The following is a 19,379-nucleotide window of genomic DNA, read 5'->3' as shown; positions in this document are numbered from 1 at the left end:
CCAGTTTGCTGCTTGGAAACCCCCTTACCCTTCCCATCTCGTAGAGTTAAGTGAAATTGACCAATGATTGTTTTAACATAGGAATATTAATAAGGTGGTATGATTAAAAGACCAATCATTGAAAAGGAATTAACATTTTGCTTGGAAATCTAGTGAATATGTATAACAGGTGTGTATTTAACTGTATTGTTAGACAAGACAGGTGCACACGATAGGTGGAGCGATCCCCCGTGTGCCCAGCGCTGCAATAAAGGAGTGCCTGCTTCTTAACTTCTCATTGCTGTTAAGGAGATTTATTCCGGATTTCGGCAACAATAGACTCCAAATATGAATTTCTAGGGTCCAAGTCTTCATTCTGCCTACCAAATGCTCATTTTAGGCTCCAAACCTCTCATTTTCAGGGTGCAAAGGCTTAGTTTTAGTTTGCATAGTCTCATGTTCAGGGTCCAAAGCCTCTTTTTAGGGTCCAGACAGGCATTTTTAGGGTCCAAGGCACATCTGGAGTGTCCAAGCCCTCATTTGGAGGGTCCAGAACCCCATTTTAGGGCTCAAAGCCTCAGGTTTAGGTCCCAAAGACTCATTTTCAGGTCCAAATCCTTGATTCCAGGGTTGGAAGACTCCATGCTAGGGTCCCAACCCTCATGTTAGGGTAGAAACGCCTTACTTAGGGCTCAAAGCCCCGTTTCCTTCATGTCCAAGGCCTCATTTTGAGTGTCCAAGACCCATTTGTAGGGCCCAAAGTCCCGTTTTCGGGCCAAAATCCTTGTTCAAGGCTTTAAGCCCTCATGAAATCATCAAAAGACGATCCTTCAGTCCTCACAAAATCTACCCTGAGAAGCTTCCCAGCTGAGGTGGAGACACTGGGTCACACAGCCCGCTGAAGTCCCAGAGAGCTCCAATGGTCTCACCTTGGATCACTTCCAGCAAGGTATGCATAGTTTATACAAAGTGATACGGGCTCCTGAAGCTGCGGCGAGGTGCCTGTGGAGAGAAGAGTCTGGTGAGGCCCCAGTGTGGCTGTGGTGCTGGGCGGGTGCGAGGGTGCGGGGCAGCGCTGGGTGCACTGTGGGGTGCAGGGCAGCGCTGGGTGCACTGTGGGGTGCGGGCACCCGGCTGCACGTGGGAGCTGTGGGCACGGAGAGCTCCATGCAGAAAACAGGACGCCCTGCACCCCTCGGCTGGGGCTCTGCTCGCCTGCCCACGGCTCGTCTCCTCTCGGCCCTGACCATCCTGACCGGGCTGCTCTACACGTGCCGGGAAGGAGACCTGACCCTGCAGACTGAGGGGACCAAAGCTGGGCATGGTAGGGAGATGGCACTCTTGCAGGTCTCACTTTCTGTGGCCATGTCATCCCTTGCTGGTTTTACTTTCTGACCTTGCTCTGCATACGTCTGTCGCTGGGTCTGCTCTTGCCCAGGCAGGGTCACTTTTAACTAACAATTCCCACAGGAAGAAGGTGTTTCAGAAAAGAATGCCCATGAATTGAGAGGTCAGTTGAAACATGACACAGCAGAAACCGACTCGGTCAAGTCTGGCCAGTAAATAACTCAGCACTCCAGAATACCTTACCTCTAAATGCTTCATGTCTAATACATCTCAGCCGTCTAATACATCTCAGCCATCTAATACACAAGTTTGGCAAAAAACCCTCCCAACAACTCACTGTCTTCTCTTCCTCCGCAGACGGACCATGCAACACAAGACCATGCCAAGCAGCACGGAGCCCAAGACCACCATGGCACCTTCTATGCAGTACTTCTGGAAATCCTTAGCGTCTGCGGCATTTGCGTTTCTCTTGCCATCCACACCCGGAGGAACAATTCTGCACGTTAGTGGGTCCTGCGCGCTACTGGTGATCTCACAGGAGGTCTGACATTGCCAGGAAATGTTCTTTCTCACTTTGTTAGCATCTCCGAATGAGCGAACATCCTGGGGCTGCAACATTTCCTTGGTTTCAGCAGAAACAAAGGAACCTTGCAAAGCCATTGCAAATCAATGCACTCTGGAGCCTCTCTTTCTCCTCTCAGCTTTGCTTACACTCTGGGACGGCCGTAATCCAGTTTTCCCAGTGTCATGGCTTTGCTCCCCCTTCTCGGCCACCCTTCACGTTTGCGCGCAATTTCTTTTGCGCTCGCCCACGTTCACTCTCCGAGGCTCGCTAGTGCTGCTGCCTGGAGGCTCTCGCTGACCCGTTGGGACAAGCTGTCCCACTGAACAGAACTCAGGAGGCCAGATGGAGAGCACGTGGGGGAGCGCAGCTCTTTGACCAATCGCTCCTTTGAGCCGCACCGACAAAAACCATCCCTGCATCAGGGAGTGCCACCCGCAGCTCTCCCCCCCCAGCCCAGCACCCACACCCCGAGGGGACGGAGTCAGGCCCTCTCAGGAGACACCTGAACCTCGCTCTCCCCCTTTGCCTTTTCTCCAGCATGGGCACCGCTTGCACACCCCCAGTTTTCAGGACTTGTCTCCCACTTATGGCTCCCTGCAAGACTGCTCAGTACCTGGATTCTTTTGAAAAAAATCATACATCCCAGCGTGGTGGGCTTCCCCGGGGCTGGCCATGGGGTGCTCTGCACAGGGGGAGGAGCGCTGGGAGGAGGTGCTCGTACTGCCCAGCAAGGCAGCCTAGAACGATGTTCTGCCTGGCTGCTGTACCATTCAGTCGCAACTGCAGAGCGGAATTGTGATAAGACTGGGTTTGAGGTCCGTCCTTTGCGTCATCTGACATGCTCCGAGAAGACCCTCGCGAGTCAGGCCTCCACGTCAGCCTCAACGGGATCCGCTGTATTTGGCCAGCGTGACTTTAGATGTACTCCAAAGGTGTTCCTCCCCTTTGCTGGCAGTCTGCAAAGCTTAACCTATTTCTTTTTACAGTATTATTAATATTTCGTTATACTCTGTTCCATTTTTAATGCCAGCCTGCTTACCAATATCACATTCCTTCCGCTCCTTCTCCCACCCAGCCCCACTCCAGCTTTCCGCTCATTTATCATCTCCAGGGTCTGGGGTGGGGAACACTGCTCCAGCCCCGCAGCCTCTGCCACCCCGTCAGCCCTCCTTGATGTGCTCAGCACTGGTCGGCCATCCTTTCCAGCACCCCCTTCCCTCTCTGCCCAGTCCATCCGCATTCAGGGCAGCATCCCCAGTCAGTTCAAGGACAACCCTTCGCACCTCACGTCCCACCAGCACGTCCCCATTCTGGTGGGTGAAAGCCTTCTTGACAGCCCCAGCTGGGAAACCAGGCTGATGCTGGGACAAAGGGGTCCCTCACTGGAGCGCAGGTCTCTGACAGCTTCTCTCACAGATCCAGTGCTGGTCCCAGCTCTGTGCGTTATACCCCGACGGAAACGGCCAAAACAGCCAAGGACGCACTGCTTTTGGCCAAAATGTATTTTTTATTTACTCTAAAAAAGACTCATCTTCTGAGGTACAGTATCCCTGTTGGAACTGGTGACAGGGACACCAGAAGGGGTTAGGCTGAGGTGAGTCGAGAGAAATCAAATTGTCCACTGAAGAGGTATCGTTGGTGAAAGAGCAGCTGGGACAAGCGGGCAGAGGTGAGGGGTCTGCGCTTGCGCTCCTGTACAGCTGCGTGAGCTCTGCCACAAAAGGCCACGGTGATGGGCTGGAGCTGTTGTTGAAAGTCCCATTTTCTTGAGCAACCTCAACTTTTCTTGTTCCTGCTCCTGACTCTGCTTTGCCTTTATCTCTAGTTGGATCTTCACTTTTCCAGGCAGAGTCAGTATCAGCTTGTCCCAGTGCTGCTTCATCTCCCTGGCTCCTTCTGTAGAAATGGGTTTCAGAAAAGACTACTCATTGATAGGAATTAAGAGGCCAGGTAAAAAAAATCTTACAGCAGAAATCCCAGCAGAGTACTGCCAGCAGCTGCCTTGGCACTCCAGGATACTCTAACTGCAAATACCCCATTGCCAACTGCAGCAATAACTAACTCTGGGGAAAAGCCAACTCACAGGTCTCTCTTCCTCAGCCGTGAAATGACTATGCAAGATCCAACTAGCCCAGACAGCACCACAGCCAAGGCTACTGCAGTCACTGGGATATAGTACTTGTGCAGCAATTCGTGACCAGCAGCCTCAGACCTTCTCCCAGCATCTGCCCCTGCAGGAGAAAAGACAACGCCACACGTTACTGTGCTCTGCGCTATGGATAGTCTCACAGTGTGCTTCACATGCCCAAGAGATTTGTTTTTCAGTGGTTGGTGCCTCTGGCTCTGGTGTCTTAGCGCCAGAGGACAAGAAGGATCGCTTAAACTTCTCGGGGAGAAGAGCCCACGTGCCAGTGAGCAGTTGCACCAGCACTACCTGTCTGTTCCTCCGGGCTGCAGGCCAGGGCTGTGTGCTGGGGACCTGCAGTTCAACCAACGAACGGCACTGCGGGGGTAGAGCAGAAACGCTCCTGTTTTCCCAAGCGGACATCTCCTGAGCACTCCCCTTCAGGACGTCCCAGAGCCTGAAAGATGGGAGCCAGCCCACGGGCTATTGCCTTGCTCCTGCAGTGCCACCTGCTTGTCACCCCCGGCCCCGATGCACACGCTGCGGGGAAGGCTTGCCCCGGGAGAGCGTGGCGCAGGGCTGGGTTGTAGCCCTCAAATGGCCTCATGCCCAAAAGGGCAAAGTTCCTAAATTCCTGGGAACTGGGTGTGGCAGGAGGTGAGCAATCTCTAACCACGTCCAGAGAGGTCTAACAGCATCTCTCTGGCACGCTGCTGGCAATAACCTCCACACACCAGAGACGACAGTCGTCCTCAGAGAGCCACTCCTGGCTTCTTTGACAACACCTTCTCTGCACTAACACTTCCAGGTTTGGCTGCTGACATGACGTGCAAGAGCGGGCTCCAGGGGAAGAGCCTGCAGGCACACAGGGATTCTGACTGGTGACACCGGATGACCACGGGACAGCAATTACCTGGCATGCCAGTCTCTTGCATTGCCTCTCTTTCTTCATCGGAGACTGGCACGGTGTGCCTGCTTCCCTTCTGAAAGGCCTCCTTCTGCACAGTCTTACGGTTGGTCTCTGTAGAAAGCAAGCGGGACAATTAGAGGCAACCATTCCTCATCAGGAAGACGATACCTTCACGAGGCAATACTCCCCAAATACATTAATAAAGCTTAGAAACAAAGCCTGGGCTTTTGGGAGTGCATCTAGTCCAAAGAATGTGACGTTCACAGCGAAAAAATTAAGCACATGACACTTTTCACTCTACCAATACAGACAGCAAAACCTGACCTGCTGGGAAACGGGAAATTGCACGTGTGATCTTCTTGTTCACATTACATGTACTGCATTTTTGGCAAACTGCAAGATGATGCTAAATTGCTTCCTTCAAAGAGGATGGGAAAAAGCCGCAGCCAGCTCAGCTGGGGAAAGAGGCCTTCTGAGAAGCACATCCCACCATGCCAACTCCAGCACACGGGAAGGGGAACAGACACACACGGTGGACTGAACCCCAAGCTCTTGCAACCATGTTCTGGGCACTTTCACAAGCGGCAGTGAAGTCCCCCAAAACAAGAGGAAACCACAGCCAAGTTTTCTGAAACACAACTAGAAATGGAGAGCTAAACCACCCAAGACTGAATTAACTGAACGATCCACTTAAGGCCGCCTTCAAGTGAGGTGTCCGGCCTCAAGCTGGGTGTCCGGCTGCGACCCGCCCCTGACCCCAAGGTGTCACCGAGAGTCCTCAGACATCAGGGAGAGCAAAGGGGCTGGACCAGGCTGTGAAGCCCGGGCTGCTCCAAACCCGGCCGGAGGATCGATCCTGCCTGCAGCCCAGGCAAAGCCTGCTGATCCCAGCGACCGAAAGCTGCTTGCGCATCGTCTCCACAAGCCAAGGGCCCTCTCCTCTCCAGCGACTGGCAGGGTGCTGGCCCCCTCATGGCTCATGAGCAATTAGCTCCTCCGCACGTGCCTCACACGCTCCGGGAGCAGCACCAACAGTCACACTCATCCTACCACAGCTATCAGTCTGCAGGCTGAACGTCAATCACAAACAAATGCCTGCAGAATCAGCATCTGCACCTGACTTCCAACATTAGGAAAGGGCAGCCAAGATTTCTTGGGACGTCATTCCTGCCTTGAACTTGCCCAGCCGCAAACTGGGCTGTGCATGAGCTGAACAGAAATTCAGCACACACTGGTTCCTGACATCTGGATACCAGCATCTGCACAAAGCAGCTCTGACCAGTAATGGTACAACTGGGGCAGCAGCTGCCTCTGGGACTCAGCCAGAACCACAACGGGTAGCAGACGCTGTGCTGGACCATCTCTGTGGTTCATCAGCCCAGGCAAGGCATGAAATCGAGTGCCACTGCAGCGAGGTTCTGACTGATCCCTTCCTGCTGTGCAGGCTACAGCACGTCCACACATGAATCTAAAACCTCAGCTTCCCAAGCTGTACGGTTAACAGAGGGAAATACATTAACCAGGTGCTGCTTTCTCCAAGTCTTTCAGGATTTCCTTTGGAACTGCAGATATCTTTTGGGAATAGTTCCCTATTTTAGCTTTATACTTTTGTCTTTGAGGACATTAACAGGAAGTATGAAGGTAAATGTCACATGAATAAAATATTGAAAATGAGCGCTTATTCTGTCAAGTCAATAAAGACTGACTACTCACCCCTGGGATGCCAGCTGGGATTCAGCCCAGGATTCAGCCAAGGAGCTGGAAAAGCCCTCCGTCTGGCCACATCTGCAACCAAACACCCACGAGAAGTTACCATCACGTGTTCTGACCTACATCGTCATAACTGAGTAGCAGAACATGCAAGGGGATCACGTAATGTCACGGCATGCACATGCAGGTCTGTATTCTCACACCTGCAGAGGCACCTGGCTGACATTCGGACTTTGAGCTGGCAGCTCTCAAAGAAGTGAAAAGCCATGACGTACCCATGCGACCTGCCTGTGGGTCAGCCCTGAAACCCAGCCAGGAAGCTGGATAACCATCGCCTGCAGCCACATCTGTAAATGAACATAGGACAGAGCAGCTCCCGTGAAATACTTCAACATACTTCTTCAGATCTGAATGACAGTGAATGCAATTCAAACACAGGATTACTCCAGAGCACTCCTCTCTCCCTTCCACTCAGGAGCATCTTGCAAACATTTATCGGGTGCCTGCAGTGGCCACTAACCAGGCATGGAACTGTCGGGAGAAAGGACTCCCTGGAGCTCACACCAGCTCCAAGCTCAACCCCGACGTGCCCGCTGGCTTTGCGGCCAGCCCCAGAAGCAGTGCAGGGGCGGAGAGGCTGGCAAAGACAGTTTAGCAAGGCAGAGCGCCCCGGGGCACATCACTGAGCCAGACCCATTTCCCTCTCTGCTCTTCTGCGTGCCTGAGCATCAGCCAAGAAAGTAGTAAGCTAAATTTCACAGGAACAGAAAATTAAAATGTAAATGCTCATTCACTGAAGGGCCTTACCTGTGGGATCGCCCCAAGGCTCACGGACAGGCTCAAGTTGAGAAGTCAAGTAACCCCTGTCTCCACGGACAGCTGTAACCAAGCAGAGATGAAAAACGTTCCCATCGCATGTTGTGATCTACCTCTTCCTTAGTGACCCGCAGTGACTGGAAGGGGGTCAGGCAACAACACGGGACCCAGATGCGGGCTGAGACGTCCAAAGCTGCAGAGGGACCTGGCTGGGACCGGCAGCTTTCAAACCTCTGTCTCCAGCCCATGTGCAACACCCCTCAAGGACCAGATGGACAAACATACGGCCTCTCAGGGCCTTCTCACCAGACCTCTCACACACACAAAAGGAAGCCCACACTAAAGTGGGAGCATGTAGCCCCAGAGGAAAAAATGATCATTCGCGATTCTTACAGAGAAGAGCCTGCTGGCCATTGGAAGGCTGAACTACCACAACAAAACATTAACAAATAACAAACCAAATATTAAAAAATACAAAAGGCCAATAACAAATGAAGACTGAATACTTCTTACCTCTGGGATTCCCCCCAACCTCAGGAACAGGATTCCACTGAGCATCTTGATCAACATGGACTGCGGGAACCAAACAGGTAATCAAACACAGGTGTGGTGGTGCAGCCCCCTGAGCCACTCTGAGATCTCAGGATAAACCATGCATGCTTTGGGAAAACCCCCTATTGTGCTGTTATCTTGGTTGCAAGTGCAGCGCCTTTAGGGCACCAGGCAGCCCCTGGCCACCCCTGGCCCATCTGCTGTCCCAACTATGTATCAGAATGACTCAGCACAAACTGTGGCCAGAAGGTAAAATAATGACCAAAGCCAATCATCTCGAGACCCTATAAACAGCGATCCAAGACGAGACCTTTGGAGCTCTCTGGGACTGCAGCAGGCTGTGTGACCCAGCACCTCCCCTGAGCTGGGACGCCGCCCAGGGTAGATTTTGCGAGGATTGAAAGATTGTCGTCCGTCGACGGTTTTGCAAGGACTTAAGGGCCTGATTGCGCGAGCTTTACTGACCGTCCGTTGACGAATGCCGGTACATAAAAGCGAGTAATTCATGAAACTCATGAAAGGGAAATTTTAATCATAGGTTAACCTCTGGGGGGGGGGGGGGGGGCGGCATAAAATTTGGTTCAGAACTGTTGTATCTGTGCGTGTGCATTTGGAGTTTGGTTCGGAACTATTTCGCCTGTCTGTGTGTGGTTCAGAACCGTCTTCTCCGTCTGTGTGCATGTGTGGTTTGATTTAACCTCCACCTGTGTGCAACCCTGCTGCAAGTTTCGGGCGATCCTTGCCATTTTTGAATCCTTAAGTCACAGATTTCATTGTAACAAATTCCATCCAATCACTCTGTTAAAGTGGCTGAGGAAGCCAACACCAACGAACTGGAGGAAAAAGCGATCGCCCACGCTTCTTGGGGACGAGAGCCTGTGAAAGGCTGCGCCAGCGCTAACCCCGCGTGTTCCTCCGGGCTGGGGACCTGCGGGTCATCCAAGGGGAGCAGGGCTGCAGGACTAGAGCAGAAATGCTCCCATTTTCCCGAGCGGATGAGTCCTGAGCACGCCCCTCCGGGACGTCCCCGAGGCTGAAGGCCAGACCCACGGCCCTGGGCACGGCTGCAGCCAGCCCGGGGAGAAGCGCTGCCACGGGCTGTTGCCTGGCTCCTGCAGCACCACTTACTCGCCACCCCCGGCCCAACACACATACTGGGGGCAGACTGGGCCGGGCGGCAGAGAGGGCCCCGCAGGGACTCAGCGCCGGGTTTCTTACCCCGCACCGCCGCTCCCAGCTCCCCTGCTCGCCCAGAAAACGCCCCCGAAGCAGCTGCAGCCCCTCTATGCCTCCCCACAGGGTGTCTGCCTGGCTCGCTCAGCCTGGCCCAGCTGCTCTCCCAGACCCAGCCCTAGCCCCGGCCCCACTGCTGCCCCGCTGAGGTGCGGTGGATGCCACGCTGCCCTGCTCGGAGCTGGGTGCTGGCCCCCTGCCCGCCTGCCTACCTGCTCCCTGCACTCGCCTTGGAGCAGCCTGGGCGTCCCAGGCTTGCAGGGCCAGCAGGAGGAGGCAGGCGAGGACCACGGCCCCCCAGGCTCGCGCCATGCTGTTGCCGCTGCTGCCGCTGCTGCCACAGTGTTGCCCGCAGCTGGCGCAGCACAGCATGTCAAAGCGGGGCTCTGTGACCTCACAGCCCTGTCGGGCCACCCCCTCCGCCAGGCCTCCCCAGCACAGCCCCGCTGCCAGGGCATTACTGAATCGGCACACTATGGCATCTCCTGGTTCTACACGAGTGTGGAAGAATCACAGAATTATAGAATCATTTAGGTTGGAAAAGACCTTCAAGATCATCGAGTCCAACCATCAACCATGCCCACTAAACCATGTCCTGAAGTACGCTGTCCACTCGCTTTTTGAATACCTCCAGGGATGGTGACTCGACCACTTCCCTGGGCAGCCTATTCCAATGTTTGACAATCCTCTCAGTAAAAAAATTTTTCCTAATATCTAACCCAAATCTCCCTTGCCTCAACTTGAGGCCATTTCCTCTTGTCCTATCTCCAGCCACCTGACAGAAGAGACCAACACCCACCTCACTACAACCCCCCTTCAGGTAGTTGTAGAGAGTGATAAGGTCTCCCCTCAGCCTCCCCTTTTCTAGACTAAACAGCCCCAGGTCCCTCAGCCCCTCCTCATAAGACTTGTGCTCCAGGCCCCTCACCAACTTGGTTGCCCTTCTCTGGACACGCTCCAGCAACTCAATGTCTTTCCTGTAGTGAGGGGCCCAAAACTGAACACAGTACTCGAGGTGCGGCCTCACCAGTGCCGAGTACAGGGGAACAATCACCTCCCTGCTTCTGCTGGCCACACTATTTCTGATACAGGCCAGGATGCCGTTGGCCTTCTTGGCCACCTGGGCACACTGCTGGCTCATACTCAGCCGGCTGTCAACCAGCACCCCCAGGTCTTTCTCTGCCGGGCACCTTTCCAGCCGCTCTTCCCCAAGCCTGTAGCGCTGCATGGGGTTGCTGTGACCGAAGTGCAGGACCCAGCACTTGGCCTTGTTGAACTTCATACGATTGGCCTCAGCCCATCGATCCAGCCTGTCCAGATCTCTCTGTAGAGCCTCCCTACCCTCAAGCAGATCGACCCTGCCTCCCAACTTGGTGTTGTCTGCAAACTTGCTGAGGGTGCACTCAATCCCCTCATCCAAATCATCGATAAAGATATTAAACAGAACAGGGCCCAACACCGAGCCCTGGGGAACACCACTTGTGACCCGCCGCCAGCTGGATTTCACCCCATTCACCACAACCCTCTGGGCTCGGCCATCCAGCCAGTTTTTCACCCAGTGAAGAGTACACTTATCCAGGCCACGAGATGCCAGCTTCTCAAGGAGTGTGCCATGAGAGACAGTGTCAAAGGCCTTGCTGAAGTCTAGGAAAATAACATCGACAGCCTTTCCCTCATCCACTAGGCGGGTCACCTGGTCATAGAAGGAGATCAGGTTGGTCAAGCAAGACCTGCCTTTCGTAAACCCATGCTGAGTGGGCCTGATCCCCTTCTTATCCTGGACTTGCCATGAGAGTGCTCTCCAGACAAACCATTCCATAATCTTCCCCGGTACCGAGGTCAGGCTGACAGGCCTGTAGTTCCCCGGATCCTCCCTCCGACCCTTCTTGTAAATGGGAGTCACACTGGCAAGCCTCCAGTCCCCTGGGACCTCCCCTGTTGACCAGGAACGCTGACAGATGATAGGGAGTGGCTTGGCAAGGACCTCTGCCAGTTCCCTCAGTACTCTTGGATGGATCCCATCAGGTCCCATAGATTTGTGAGTGTCCAGATGGCGTAGTAGGTCCCTAACTATTTCCTCTTGGATTAAGGGGGGTATGTCATGCTCTTCATCCTTACCTTCCAGCTCACGGGGTGGAGTACCCTGAGGATGACTGGACTCACTATTAAAGACTGAGGCAAAGAAGGCATTAAGTACCTCGGCCTTTTCCTCATCACTGGTTGCTACATTCCCTTCTGTATCCATTAAAGGAAAGATATTCTCCTTGGGATTCTTTCTACTGTTAACATATTTGTAAAAACATTTTTTGTTGTCCCTTACGATAGTGGCCAGATTTAGTTCTAGCTGAGCTTCTGCCTTTCTAATTTTCTCTCTGTATGATCTAACAAGATCCCTGTACTCCTCCCAAGTTGCCCGCCCTTTCCTCCAGAGATGATAAACTCTCCTTTTTTTCTTGAGTCCTAGCAAAAGCTCCCCGTTCAGCCAGGCCGGTCGTTTTCCTCGGCGGTTCGACCTGCGGCACATGGGAATAGCCTGGTCCTGAGCCATTAAGATTTCCTTCTTAAAGAATGTCCATCCCTCCTGGACCCCTTTGCCCTTCAGGACCGTCTCCCAAGGGACTCTCTCAACCAGTGCCTTGAAGAGGCCAAAGTTAGCCCTCCGCAAGTCCATAGTGGTGGTTTTGCTGAACACCTTCCTTACCTCACCAAGAATTGAGAATTCTATCATTTCACGGTCGCTAAGCCCAAGACGGCCTCCGACCATCACACCTCCCACCAGTCCTTCCCTGTTCGTAAACAACAGATCTAGCAAGGCTCCTCCCCTGGTTGGCTCACCCACCAGCTGTGTCAGGAAGTTATCTTCCACACACTCCAGGAACCTCCTAGATTGTTTACTCACTGCTGTGTTGTATTTCCAGCAGATGTCTGGAAAGTTAAAGTCCCCCACGAGAACAAGGGCACACGATTCTGAGACTACTGCCAGCCGCTTGTAGAACGATTCATCCGTCTCTTCAACCTGGTCGGGTGGTCTATAACAGACTCCCAGCACAATATCTGCCTTATTGGCCTTCCCTCTCATCCTCACCCATAAGCACTCCACCTTGTCATCAGAATCGTGTAGCTCTGTACAGTCAAAACATTCCCTAACATAGAAAGCCACCCCACCACCTCTTCTACCTTGTCTATCCCTTCTGAAGAGCTTGTAGCCATCCGTTGCAGCACTCCAGTCATGGGAGTCGTCCCACCATGTTTCCATGATGGCGACTAAGTCATATCTATCCTGCTGCACGATGGCTTCCAGCTCCTCCTGTTTATTGCCCATGCTGCGTGCATTGGCATAGATGCATTTGAGTTGGGTTATCGAATCCACCCCTAACATCGGCATGCTGCCCCCAGGCTCATCTCTGGTGCACCTAGTTTTATCCCTTACCCCCTTCGAACCTAGTTTAAAGCTCTTTCTATGAGCCCCGCCATCTCACGAGCAAGGATTCTTTTACTCCTTTGAGATAGCTGGACACCATCTGTCGCTAGCAAGACCGGTGCTGTGTAAACCTCCCCATGATCAAAAAATCCAAAATTCCACCGATGGCACCAGCCTCTGAGCCACATATTAACCAGGTGTCTTTTCCTGTTCCTTTCAGTGTATTTCCCTGCCACTGAAGGGATTGAGGAAAACACTACCTGTGCTCCCGATCCTTCCACTAATCGTCCCAGTGCCCTGAAGTCCCTTTTGATTGCCTTTGGATTTCTCTCTGCAATCTCATCACTGCCAACCTGCACAACCAGCAATGGGTAATAATCAGAGGTCCGAACCAGACCAGGGAGTTTCCTGGTAATGTCTTTTACCCGGGCCCCAGGGAGGCAGCAGACTTCCCTGTGCGATGGGTCAGGTCTGCATATTGGGCCCTCTGTCCCCCTCAAAAGAGAATCGCCTACGACAATTACCCTCCTTTTTCTTTTTTCAGAGGCTGTGAGAATGCGTGGGGCTGCCTGACTGGGCCTAGGCACCTCCCTGGATAGGGCTTCATCTACACCCTGATCTTCACTGGCCTGGTCCTCAAGTTCCAGAGCCCCATACCTGTTGTGTAGGGGCATGGGGGAAGGTGAAGGAGACCAGGAGCGGATTCGCCTGCCTCCCCGAGCAGGGACCTGGCTCCATTCCCCTCCATCTCTTAGGTCCCCTCCTGCCTGGTGGCAGGAGGGCAGGGGAACCTCCGCTTCTTGTGGAGCCTCCATCTGCTGCCTCTGCCTCAGGGATGGTAGGGTGTGGGCCCACCAATCTATCTCCCTCTCACGCTCCCTGATACTCCTCAACCTTTCCACTTCCTCCTTCAGCTCTGCCACCAGGCTGAGTAGATCATCCACCTGGTCACACCTCACACAAGAGGTGTCCCTGCTGACCTCTGACATCAGCGATAGACTCAGGCACTCCCTGCAGCCAGAGACCTGGACAGCTGCATGTTTACATGGGAGCTCTGTCTGCGTCGCCACATTTTTCCTAGCAATGGCTTTCACCTGAGTGGCAACCATACCTGGGTCTCCCTCTGGGCCGACACCCACCACTTGAGTAGCCTTCTCGAGCTGGGAAGAAGGGGGCTGCGCCCTACCTGCACTCCCTGCCTGTGCGAACTGCCGCGCCACGCCCTTTCTGATGCGCCACGCCCTGTTCGCCATGCTCCTGGTCGCTGGCGCTCCTTAGGGCCGTTCAAATCTCCCGCGGTTGCCCATGGCAATGCCCACGCCGCGTCAGCCTCTCTCGCCAGAGCCGCCGGCTCTGGACGGGTCCCTCCGCTCTTCCCCAGCACTCCTGGGCCTCGGGAACCTCCCAGTCCGCCTCAATCTAGCGCTTAGCCGCCGACTTACCGTTGCGTCTGCCGGCCTCGCCGCTGACTGAATGAAGAAGCAGCAGTGGAGGAGGGCGGACCTATCTGGGGAGGCAGCACAGCATCTAGGAGCACACAGGCACTCAGGTCTTGCTTCCCAGAAATCGGTCAAGACCAAGAGCTCCACAGGAAGACTGCATAAAAAAGCCAACTGCAAGTGCTTTTACTTGCCACCAACTCCTGTGCAGCATCCTGAGGAGCAAGAAGCGCAGAACAAGAAACCTTCCTTCAAGTGAAGGCCCGCAGCCTGCTGTTTGAGCAAGAGGCAGAGAGCACCAGCTGAGAACAACCTCTGCTTTAACTACACCTAGCTCTGCCACCTACACAAGGAGACCAGCTCCTAATGATCCCTAGCCCTAAAACCACAGATCTTCCCTAGGGCAATGCTAAGGAAATACCCGAGCACAGGGACACCTGGTCATTCAGTTTAAGCTGATGGGGAGGACAGAGGACTAGAAGGAGAACACTAAGATGAGGGAGAAGACTGAGGAGCCGAGAAAGAAAGGCTAGAGAGATGGAGAAGTCAAACAGGGACGAGGTGCCCTGCAGAGAGGAGGAGGAAGACAAAGTAGGGGTGAGGAGCAGGACAGAGAGATGGGGACAGAAAGAGGGAGAAGGAAGGGGAGACAGACAGGGACAGGGAGTAGGACGTACAGACGGAGAGAGAAAACGAAGGACAGGGAGAAAGACAAAGGGACTGAGAAATAAAGAGAGGGTCAGATTTGGACAAAGAGACCGAGAAGGGGGGGAAAAGAGCAAGGGGCTGGAGGACAGAGACAGAGGAAGAGGACAAGAGGGCTGAGAAGCAGGAAAGAGGAAGAGAGGACAAATTAAAGGGAGAGCCAGCCGGACAGCGGTGTATAGCAAGAAACGATGGGACAGGCAGCAGGACAGAGAAATAAAGACAGAAAAGATGGGGGCAGGGAGCAGGACAGAGGTGGAGAGAGAAGCAGCAGGGACAGAGGGATAGAGAGAAGAAAAAGACAAGAAGAAGGGGGGGGACAGGGCAAGACGGTAACAGGGAGCAGTAAGTACATGGATCATCAGAGAAAGAAGACAGGGACAGGGAGCAGGACAAGGCGATACAGAGAGAGAAAAAAGGGACAGGGAGGAAGGACAAAGAGAAAGAGAGGCAAAAAAAAAGAGACAGGGAGCAGGACAGGGAGGCAAAAAAGCCGGGGTTGGGCAGCAGGACAGAGATGGAGAGAGAAATAACAGTGACAGGGAGCAGGAGAGAGTGACTAAGAGAGGGCAAAACCTGAAGAGGGAGCAGGACACAAAGGTAGAGGACAGGGGGAAGACTCGGGGAGAAGAACAGAGAACCAGAGAGAGAATGAGAGGAGTAGGGAGCAGGACAGAGAGATGGAGCAGAAGGGGGAAAAGATGGGCGGCAGAACAAAAGGAAAGAGAGACAAGGACAGGGGCGGGGAGCAGGACAAAGGGGTGGAAGAGGCAACAACTAGCGATGTGCTGCAGGACTGAGATGGAGGAAGTAAAAAATAGACAAAGGGGGCAGGCCAGAGTGACAGGGACAGAAAAAAGCAACAGGGAGCAGGACAGCACGGGAGGAAAAACCAACCGTGATGGGCAGCAGGACAGAGAGATGGAGAAAAGAAAAATACTGCGCAAGAGAGAGGGGAAAGAAGGGACAGACAGGGGGATATAGTGAGAAAGGATGGGCCAGGGAACAGGACAGAAAGACAGAAAAGATGGGGACAAGAAAAAGGACAGAGGGACAGCAAGAGCAAAAAAAGGGACAGCGGTCTGGACAGAGATGGAAAAAGAAGCAGCAGGGAAAGAGGAAGAGAGGCAGAAAGAGGGAGAGGGGGCAGGAGAGAGAAAGAAAAATAAGGACTGGGGGCAGGATAGAGATTGCAAAAAAAGCCTGGGGTGGGCAGCAAGATGGAGAGGGAGCAAAAAGGAATAGGGGCAGGGAGCAGGACAGAAGGATATAGTGAGAAACACTGGGGCAGGGAGCAGGCCAGAGCGCCAGACAAGAATGACGACAAAGAGAAAGACAGGGACGGTGAGCAGCACGGAAGGATGGAGAAAGCAAAAGCAGTATCAGGAGCCCTGCAGGGAGGTGGAAGAAGGGAAAAAACCCCAAAGTGTCAGGGAGCAGCAGAGAGGGACAGAGAGATAAGAGATGGACAGGAAGAAGGACAGGGGCAGTGGCATAGAGAATGAAAAAAGACAGGGATGAGCAGGACAGAGCGACAGAGAGAAAGAAAGAGAAGCAGAAGGACGGGGGGGTGGGGCAGGCGGATAAGGACACGGAGCGGGACATACTAGCAGAGAGAGACAAAGGACAAGGAACAGGCCAGAGAGACTGTGAAAATCAGAGCGCGATGCAGATCTGGACAAAGAGTCAGAGAAGACAACAACAGCAACGGGCTGCAGGGCAGAGAGAGAGGAAGAAAAAACCAGAGGGGCAGGGAGGAGGAGAGAGGGACAGCAAGGAACCAAAAGGGACAAGGAGAGCAAAAGAGAAAGAGGGACCTGGAGAAAAGAGAGGGACAGGGAGCAGGACACAAAAATAGAGATAGGGGAAGAGGTACAGGGGAAGTGAGAAAAAAATTACACAGAGAGAAAGGGGAGGGGGCAGGGAAGTACTGAGGGGCGCAGAAGAGGGGTGACATGGCCCCAAGGGCCTGGGACTCACCGGAGCGCTGACTCTCTGCATTACCAGGCAAACTTTACAGTTCTGGCACTTCCTTCTCTGTCTGTGTGTCCTTTCCTGCCTTCCCCTTCTGCAGCTCCAGTCACTTGCCTGTCCTCCACCTAAGAGAACGCGTTAGTGTCTGACAGCGTGAGGCTTCCTAGATACACAGCCACCCACTACGGGGCCGCCCTATATTTGCCATTGCATATACAGAGCCCACGGTGCACGTTGGTGATCTGGTCTGCCGAGGACTACGCAGAGGGATCCCTCCTCCCCCGCAGAGGTCTGCCCTCTTGCTTGCAGCTGGAGAGAGACAGAGGGCCAGCCGTCCTCATTCTCCAGCTGCTTCACCTTCTTCTGATCTCTTTGGCTTCAGCCGCAGCAGCTCCTCGCCAAAGGCAGCAAGCATCCACCCGCCACCAGGAGAACACAGCCAGAGACAGTCCACCTGGCACACCTCAGCCAGATGCAGTCAACGGACACCTGAGCCCTCAGTGTGGCCTCTGGGAGAGGGAAAGCAGCAGCAGCTTCGGTTCCTGCAGCCGGCCCCAGGCTGGAGCCCCTCCTGCTGCAGGAGCTCCTGCAGACACCGCTCCTGTTGCAAATATTTTGATAAAGAAATTAAAATTTGATTATATAAAAGAGTTTGGTTTGATTAAGAAGTAGAAAATTGTGAAGCATAGGTATGGGAGTGTTAAGTTTGAAATGTAGTCGTAGGAACTTAGGAACTTTAGAAAACGTACTATGTGTAACCATAAGAATTCAAGTAGTGTCTAAAATCAGTTCACCACAGAAACTTTGACAAAGATTTGTTGATTTGTAGTGTTTTGTTTTAAGAAACTAAGGAAACCAGTATGGACACCAATTTGCTGCTTGGAAACCCCTTACCCTTCCCACCTCGATCTAATTATCGAGGATTGCAATCAGTAGAGTTAAGTGAGATTAACCAATGATTGTTTGAACATGAGAATATTAATAAGATGGTGTGACTGAAGGACCAATTATTAGAAAAGTTATATTTAAGAATAGACATAGTATGCACTTTTATGTAAACTAATATAGATGACGGTGAGAATCGTACCGCGCAGAATCCCCCAAGAGGTCAAGAAGCGGACAAGTGAGGAAGACTATGGAAGACCACCAGAGGGCTCCTGAAGACCACCAGAGACCTTCACTGCGCCTGCGTGAAGAGACGTTTAGATATGCTAATGATTTATCGGAAAGTTAATGATTATGTATAGCATTTTCCAGAAGCTTAGCGACTATGTATAAGAGGTGTGTATTTAACCTGCACACTTAGACTAGACAGGTGCACACGGTAGGTGGAGCGATCCCCCGTGTGCCCAGCGCTGCAATAAAGGAGTGCCCGCTTCTTACCTTCTCACTGCTGTGAAGGAGTTTTAGTCCGGATTTCGGTAACACTCCTTCCCCGCACCCGCCTTAGCCGAGGCCCGAGGGCACCCGAGGCCCGGCTCGCTGCTGCCAGGACAGGCCGTGGGGCGGCCTGGGGCGGCGGGACAGGCCTCAGGGGAGGTGCTGGGGGCGGCTCAGGGGGGCTCTGGCAGTCGGGGCGCCCGCTGCCTGTGCCCGGTGGCGGCTCCGGCTCCAGCTCCGGCTCCGGCTCCTTCCCCTCCCCAGCTCCCGGGTCCCTGCCGGGGCTGCCCCGGCCGGGCCCGGCTCCAGCCGAGCGGGGAGCGGGCAGCGGGCAGGAGACACCCCCGCGCCCGCCCAAGGGCCTCGCTCGCCTCACGGGCAGCCCCAGCCCTCCCCTCAGCCGGGCCGCAGCCGCAGCAGAGACTGCAGAGACCAACATGGCCGCCCGGCAGCCCCGCAGGCCCCAGGACTACAGCTCCCAGCATGCCCCGGGAACCACCGGGGCCCCCGGCAGCCCCGCAGGCCCCAGGACTACAGCTCCCAGCATGCCCCGGGAACCCCCGGGGCCCCCGGCAGCCCCGCAGGCCCCAGGACTACAGCTCCCAGCATGCCCCGGGAACCACCGGGGCCCCCGGCAGCCCCGCAGGCCCCAGGACTACAGCTCCCAGCATGCCCCGGGGCGCTCCTGCGGCGGGCTGACCCTGGCAGGACGCCAGGGGCCCCCCAGAGCCGCCCTGTCACTGCCCCCCCTCAGCGGGAAGCGGGAGAGAAAAGAGAACGAAGGGCTCGTGGGTCGAGAGGAGGACAGGGAGATCGCTCAGCAGTTACCGTCGCGGGCAAAACGGACTCGACCTGGGGAAAGGAACGTAATGTAGCGCCAGCCGAACCAGAGCAGGGTCCTGAGGAATAAAGCCAGCTCTTAACAACCCCTTCCCCAGGCGTGTCAACCCACCACAGCCTGATCCGCAGGTGTGGGGGTGCTTTGCCTCTGTCCTGGCCCCGATCCAGTCTTTTGGGGGTGCCTGTGATACCGAAAAGCCGGTTGAAGAAACTCTCTAAGGCTCGTCTTGGGGTTTTAGAAAGCAGGCATTCTGTATTGCAGCGCTGGATGCACGGGGGATGGTTCCACCTAGCGTGCATACCACAGCTTTAGCACTAACAGGTTATACAGAATAACTAACTGCATATGAATCAGATTAGTATACGTATACATAAAAATAATT

The 19,379-nt window shown here is 54.1% G+C and overlaps 1 protein-coding gene and 1 long non-coding RNA gene across 4 annotated transcripts in view; one reads left to right on the top strand and one right to left on the bottom strand.

Annotated features, from left to right (window-relative positions):
• LOC128138485 (uncharacterized) overlaps positions 1 to 19,379 on the top strand; it is a 35,653-nt gene that overhangs the window by 12,500 nt on the left and 3,774 nt on the right. The gene's annotated exons all lie outside the window — the stretch shown is intronic.
• LOC128138486 (uncharacterized) lies at positions 3,983 to 17,468 on the bottom strand. 3 transcript variants are annotated; one of them, XR_008234028.1, is made up of 8 exons: positions 16,994 to 17,468; positions 16,783 to 16,901; positions 7,966 to 8,025; positions 7,444 to 7,515; positions 6,912 to 6,983; positions 6,640 to 6,711; positions 4,930 to 5,037; positions 3,983 to 4,122 (listed from the first exon to the last, which is right to left on the bottom strand). It is a non-coding gene; the product is annotated as an uncharacterized LOC128138486 (long non-coding RNA). The 3 variants fall into 3 exon arrangements; XR_008234029.1 differs by lacking the exon at positions 7,966 to 8,025; XR_008234030.1 differs by lacking the exon at positions 16,783 to 16,901 and having other exon boundaries at positions 17,240 to 17,468.

This window comes from Harpia harpyja, unplaced genomic scaffold, assembly GCF_026419915.1.
Source record: "Harpia harpyja isolate bHarHar1 unplaced genomic scaffold, bHarHar1 primary haplotype scaffold_47a, whole genome shotgun sequence".
NCBI lineage: Eukaryota > Metazoa > Chordata > Aves > Accipitriformes > Accipitridae > Harpia > Harpia harpyja.
This window is presented reverse-complemented; position numbering and strand designations above follow the sequence as displayed.